Raw genomic sequence first — 7,234 nt, 5'->3', positions numbered from 1 at the left:
CCCCAGTAACCTTTTGCTGACATAGTATACTGGCTTTTGTACCTTCTTGTCTTCTCGGACGAGCACATCACTAATTGCATGCTCGGTGGTAGCAAGATACAAGTATAAGATCTCGCTTGTGATAGGCTTCGACAAAATCGGTGGTTCGGCAAGATGTTTCTTTAAATCTTGGAATGCGAGCTCGCATTCCTCTGACCATTCGAACTTTTTTCCCCCTCTCAAAAGGTTGAAGAAAGGAAGACAACGGTTTGTAGATTTTGAAACAAACCTACTTAGTGTCGCCATTAGTCTAGTTAAACTTTCGACATCCTTATGTTTTCGAGGTGAGGGCATATCAATCAATGCCTTGATCTTGTCAGGATTAACCTCTATCCCTCACGCGTTCACTATGAAACCTAGAAACTTTCCCGAAGATACTCCAAAAGAGCATTTTTGTGGGTTGAGTTTCATGTTATATTTCGGCAACACAGCGAAGGATTCTGCGAGATCATCCACATGGTTATCATTACGTTTAGACTTGACAAGCATGTCATCAACATAAACTTCCATGTTATTACCTATCTGCTCGGAGAACATTCTGTTCACAAGTCTTTGGTACATTGCTCCAGCATTTTTGAGTCCAAAAGGTATGAAATTGTAGCAGTATAGTCCTTTTTCGGTTACGAAGCTCATTTGCTCTTGGTCATGTGCATGCATGGCAATCAGGTTATATCCAGAATAGACATCCATGAATGACATGGGGCCATGACCTGCCGTGGCATCTATGAGCTGATAAATCCGAGTTAAGGGGAAACAATCTTTAGGGTACACCTTATTAAGGTCGGAATAGTCGATACAGGTTCGCCAAGTGTCGTTGGGCTTTGGAACCAACATTGGATTGGCAATCTAATTAGGATAGAAGGCATCTCGTATGAATCGATTTGACTTTAACCTATCGACTTCTTCCTTGAGGGCCTTCTTTTTGTCGTCGTCCAGGAGTCTTCCTTTTGTTGCTTCGGGGGGAAGCTCTTGTCGATGTTAAGTGCATGACTCATGAAATTTGGACTGATTCCCACCATGTCTGAATGCGACCATGCGAATATATCCTGGTTTTCTTTTAAGAAGCGAATTAATTGCTATTTCGCTTCTTCAGGATGTTTTTACCCACCTTTACCATTTTTGTGGGGTCTTTCGAGCTTGACCTCCTCGAGCTCTTCTAGAGGTTCAAGGTCAGCCCTTTCTTTTATTCTGGGGTCGATCTCTTCATCTATCTTGAAGAATGTCCCATCCTTGTTTTATATTATTACAAGTGCCTGTGCACTTGTTTGCTTCTTTCCTCTGACGAAGATGCTATAACATTGCCTCCCCGTGAGTTAGTCCCCTTTCAGCGTCCCGATGCCACTAAAAGTCGGGAACTTGATGACCAGGTGCCTAACAAATGACACTGCCCCCATCCCAACTAGGGCGGGTCTCCCGAGAGCACATTGTAGGCTGATGGGAGATCCACCACGACAAACTCCATCATCTTGGTTACAGAGATTGGATAGTCTCCCAAGGTCATAGGGAGCTCAATGGATCCCATACATGCAATCCCTTCTCCTGAAAAATCATATAGTGTGGTTGCACAGGCTTTTAGGTTGCGAAGTGCGAGTCCCATCTTTTCTAGGGTGGCTTTATAGAGGATATTTACTGAGCTCCTGTTATCAATCAGGACTCGACGTACCCTCTTGTTCGCGAGCTGAAGGGTTATGACTAGGGGGTCATTATGGGGAAACTGGACATGTGATGCGTCCTCTTCAATGAAGGTTATGGGTTGAATTTCAACCCTTTGTTGTTTCGGAGCTCTTGGTTCGGGTTTGTAGGGGGAACCATCACCTGTCTTAAGTTCATTTACATATCTCTTTTGGGCATTCCTGCATGATCCTGCGATATGAGGTCCCCCCGAGATGGTTATTACATCTTCTCCATCAATTGGAAGGGGTTGCTCATCCTCCTGAGCCCAGGAGTTACTGTTTTGGGCAGGTGGTGTAGCTGCTGCCCTTTGGCTAGTGGAAGCTTGATTGGGGTTTCGGTTTCTGATGTATTGTCCAAAATAACCCCTCGAGATCAAGCCTTTGATCTCGTCTTTTAACTGTCGACACTCATCGGTTGTATGTCCGATATCTCGGTGAAATCTACAGTATTTATTAGAATCTTTCTTTGCTTTTTGGTTCTTCATGGGGTCAGGTCATCTGAATGGAACCTGGTTTTTATTAGCCAGGTAGATGTTCTCCCGAGACTCGTTGAGCTCAGTATACACTTTGTATACGAAGAAGTATCTTTCCCCCATTTGCGTCGGGGTTATTCCCTTTGTTTTTCTTGCTTTTAGAAGGGTTATCCCCAAAGGGTTTCGAAGTTGAGGGGTCCACTGAGGTTGAAGCAGAGTTCACGTATGTCGTTGTAGTTATGGGCTGAGAGGTTATGTTCAGCGTTGATCTCACCTCTTCTACATTGACAAAACTCTAGGCTCTTCGATTGAACTCGGTTAAAGACCTGACAGGTTTCCTTTGTAAGTCTTCCTAGAGGGGACTTCCTGGCATTACACCAGCTCTAACCGCCATTAGGTGACCATTATCATTGTCATCTCGTGCTCGGGCCACTTCTAAGTTAAACCTCGTGAGGTAGCTTTTTAGTGACTCGTTTTGTTGTTGCCGGACATTGGTTAAGGCTGAAGCCTCGGGCCTAATGCCAACCATAGCTTTAAATTGTTTTTTAAAGTCCCTAGACAATTGATCCCAAGATGCGATCGAATGACTTTTGAACTTCTCAAATCAGTTTTTTGCTGGTCCTGTAAGTGTGGCTGGGAACAACATACATCTGAGCTCGTAGCCCACATTGTTGGCTCGCATGATAGTGTTGAATGTGCTCAGATGGCTATATGGTTATGAGTTTTCATCAAATGGTGGGACATGAGGTATTCTAAATACCTGAGGAAATAGGGTGTTGGAGATATGAGGGGTAAATGGCTCGAGCTCCTCATCGAACTCTTCATCCTTCTCCTGGTTACGATTGTTCTGTAAGAGCCTGAATGCTCTCTCCAATTGTTCAATCCTTTTTTGGACTAAATCCATGGGAAGTCTAGCCTGGACTTGAGGGGGCTGATTATCGTTGATAAAAACCCCAGCTCCATGTCTTGGTTCAGGGTTATACATTGGCTGCTTGCAACCATTCAGATGGTCTCACAGATCTGAGTTTGGGGGATTGTCTCGATCCCGATTGTGATTTAAGTGTTCCCGTAGATCAGGGTGGTTCCCTCGATTCCCTGCATTCCTTGGTTCCGTGTTGTAGATGCTCACAGACCTAGTGTAATCTGAGCTTCACTTACATAGCTCGTCACTCAGTTATTACGAGGTGGATCCCCTGCTGGCCTCCTGGTCCCAACAGTTTGTGATCGTGACATTTGGCTTCTAGTAGGCTGAGGAGCCCTGCAATCTTGGGTAGCTTCTCTTTCATTTCCCTGTCCGTGCCTAGCCCGTCGATTTCCATTTCGATGTGCAGGTCGTGGAACTTCCTAGACTGGCAATGGGTGCCTTATTGGTGACGGTGGGTGTCTTATGGGAGATGGTGGATGTCTCCCATTGCTGGGCCTGGATGGTCACGAATTTTCCCGGTCAGGCTCCGGGTCGTTCTGTGCAGCATCAGGATTTCGGTTCCGAGCCACTGAGGGGGCTCGGTTATTTCCCATTCCTGTTTGTGTTTCTACAGTTAGGTTGGCAGTACCCTCAGTCTGGTTACTCCTCCGGGGCCTTGGATGAATAGACTGGGATGCTGATGGTAGCACTGGCTCCGCCCTTCTAGCGGCTGTGCTCCCACGGGGACGTCCCCTAGGCCTTCGAGGAAGGGCCTAGGTGCTAGCAGCCACTCTGACTAACTCTTCATTGCGTTTTGTTGCTTCTGCCTACTGTTTGCGCAGTTGGCGATTTTTAAGTTCCACAATTAGAACATACCTTTCAGGATTTTAATACATATCCTCGTCAAGCCTGGGGACAAGAGGCCCTCGAGAGTTTGATGAATCACTCCTTTCTTCGGGATCGGGATCCACCATAGGCTGCTTTCCAGGCCGTCATGGGTAATCCTCAGCATGAGGAATTTCCTCCTCAAGTATACTGGGCATTGGTTGCTCACCTGTATGGGGGTTACTTGCAGCGACCATTGATGATTTGAGAGGCTTTCTCACTAAACAGACTCACGTCTTATTTAATAGCTCTTAATGAAAGCACCAAACTGTTGAAACCATTTTTCATGAGCTTAAAGAAGAAGAGCAATCAAACAAAAATATACCAGTGGAAACAGAAAGTATAAACAAGATCTTTTTTACGTGGTTCAGCAGTTAAAATCTGCCTAGTCCATGAGTCTATGATATTAACTTCTTAGAATTCTCTGATAGCTTTATAGAAGAAACTGTACAGAGTTTTTCCCAATATCAATATTTTAGTCCATACAAATGAATTATCCCGCTGCCTTATCGGGACCTCCTTTCTTAACATACATATATATATATTGTAAAAAAAAAACAATTTTAACCTGAATACGACAATACTGAAATTCTGAATTTACAAAACTTTATTGAACAATACATAAATTAATGTTCATAACTTCAAACCATACAATACCCACAAACTAAATAAAAACTTTATCTTGCATACAAATCTTAATACTTTTATAAATAATTTTTCGTGGCGTTACTACACCTTAACGTAGAATTAGAGATGTATCCAACCGATAAATTTAAAAGCTTTATGTAAATTACAACGTTTATGAAATACTTTTAAAGCTTTATGTAAATTATAAAGTTCACAAAGTACTTATTATGAAATATAAATATAAAATCAAGTTTCTTGTTTATTTATAAAATAGCATAGCAGAACTCCACTCACTTCAGGTCAGCCCCATATGTACAGTCATGTTGGCTCCACATATACTCATCAATAATTTATATTTGGGGCCTCTTACCTACAATAGAAAACATTATCTGATGAGCTAAGGCTCAGTAAGCAGAATAACTACCTCATATGCATTAAAATAAACGTGCAACATGCTATGTATTTTCTTTCTTTCTTTAACTTTCATTTCTTTTGGGCCCTAGAGGATGCTACTGCCGGCATTACATAGGGAATCACATTCCCACCTAAACATAAACATGATAATAGGGAATTTCTCCCTCATAAACATTCATTATATAGGGAAATACATCTCCCTCCTTACATTTTTGGGACGTAGGTCTCCCAAGCAGCACCTCTACTTTAACACTTTCAATAACTTATTTGTGATCATTAAGCGTGCTTATGCATAAGAAATATAACATTCTTAAAAATAACTTATGCATAACAACATGGCAGGATAACATATAAAGCATATAAATGCACATAAGACACATAAAAGACTTGTATTGTAGATGAGGATTCTACTTACCTTGCGTCTTGATAAAACAACCGAAATTGTTAGCTTCCTGATAAAAACACAAACTATTAACTTACATAAAATCTACATGATGTAATTTTAGTTTATAATTGTTGTAATTCTATTTTTCTTTTCTTATGATTTTATTGTTTATTTTATTTCCAGGCATATGGTCATACTATAATTGTCCATGGCAAGATCCCGGTCTAAAAGTCGTGGTCATGGTCATGGTCATACGGAAATGTCCAGGTCATAGTATCAGTCCATAATAATAGGGAATAAGATCATATAATAAAAGTCCAAATAGTCCAAAGTGTGACCATAGCCTATATAAGTTTAGTATTATAACGATACATAAAAAAAATAGTTTATATTTCAATTTTTGGCATTGTAAATTATGACGACATGGTAAAATAATCTATATATAAATTTTAGCATTTTAATGGCATAGTAAAGTAATCTATATAACTTTTGGCATTATAATGGCATGGTAACATAATCCATATATAAATTTTGGCATTATAGTGACACAGTAAATTAATCTGTGTATATATAATAACTAAATAACTGAAATGAAAGGCTCGGGAAAGAGCTTACCTAAAAGGTTTTCGTAGGCTAGTGTTACGGACAGAACTTCGCCTAGATCTTCGAGGTTTAGAACTTTTAGAAGGGTGTTAAGAAGATTTTTGGGTAGAGTAAGAGAAAGAAAATGAGGTTTTGTGTTTCAAGATGAGTTTTGGAAGGGCTATTTATAGGAAAATTTTGGGTTACTATGCTAATAAAATATTTAAAATATCAAGCATAGTGGAATAATAAAATATTCAAAATATAAGCATGGTGGTTTGCTAAAGTCATCATTGTATCACTACTGCATCATCATGTGGGAACCATGGGGTGGACCCCGCTGTGGGACCCATGCGGACTCCATTGTGGGACCCACTATGAATAGTACCCAGTGAAAAGTAAAAAAAATGAAAATTTCACAATCTTCTTATATTACTTAGTCTAGCATTTTTGACTCACAAACTTTTCTGAAAAAGTTTCTCTAACATCCATAAATTAATTATTCTCATGTGTTAGTTACTTCAACAACTTAGAATTGTTAAAATCCCACAATAGAAATACAATTATATCCCCAACGGTCAAGTTATTGTTTCCAACGGTTGGATCACTATTCACCAACGGTCATAACGGCTAGTTTTTGTCCTAGAAATACTTGTTCTTTCAACCATTTACTTGCAAACTTCTTCATCTCTTAACCTTCTAGATAACATTCATCATCAAATCATGAATTTCTCTTTATTTTTCATAACTTTAGTGATTGTTTGCTTGTATTTAGCATCATTCTATGGGTATTATACTAATGAAATGCCCATGAATATTATAGTTGCGTATTCATTAGTTATTCTTCCACTTTACTTAATAGCTCTAGCCTTCAATTAACATTGTAATGCACTCAAAAGTACGAATAAAAATATATTCTCTTATTTTTCATAATTGTTATAATGCATTTGTAGAAAGAAGTGGGAGTTACACTATGATAGGATTCAAAGACTTACAAAGGATGAGCCTTTGAGGGAACTCACCTTAGGTTAATTACCTGTCTGTGAATCTTGTCTAGAAGGCAAACTGAACAAGCATCTATTCTCTGCAAAGGGTGATAGGGAGAATGAACCACTTGGACTTGTTCATTCAGATGTTTGTGAACCTTTAAATGTACAAGCCATGGGTGGTTTTGAGCATTTTGTCACTTTCATTGACGATTACTCTAGATACTCATGTCTTTACCTAATGAATATGAAATCAGAAACATTTT

Source organism: Humulus lupulus, chromosome 1 (genome assembly GCF_963169125.1).
Source record: "Humulus lupulus chromosome 1, drHumLupu1.1, whole genome shotgun sequence".
Lineage (NCBI taxonomy): Eukaryota > Viridiplantae > Streptophyta > Magnoliopsida > Rosales > Cannabaceae > Humulus > Humulus lupulus.
This window is presented reverse-complemented; position numbering follows the sequence as displayed.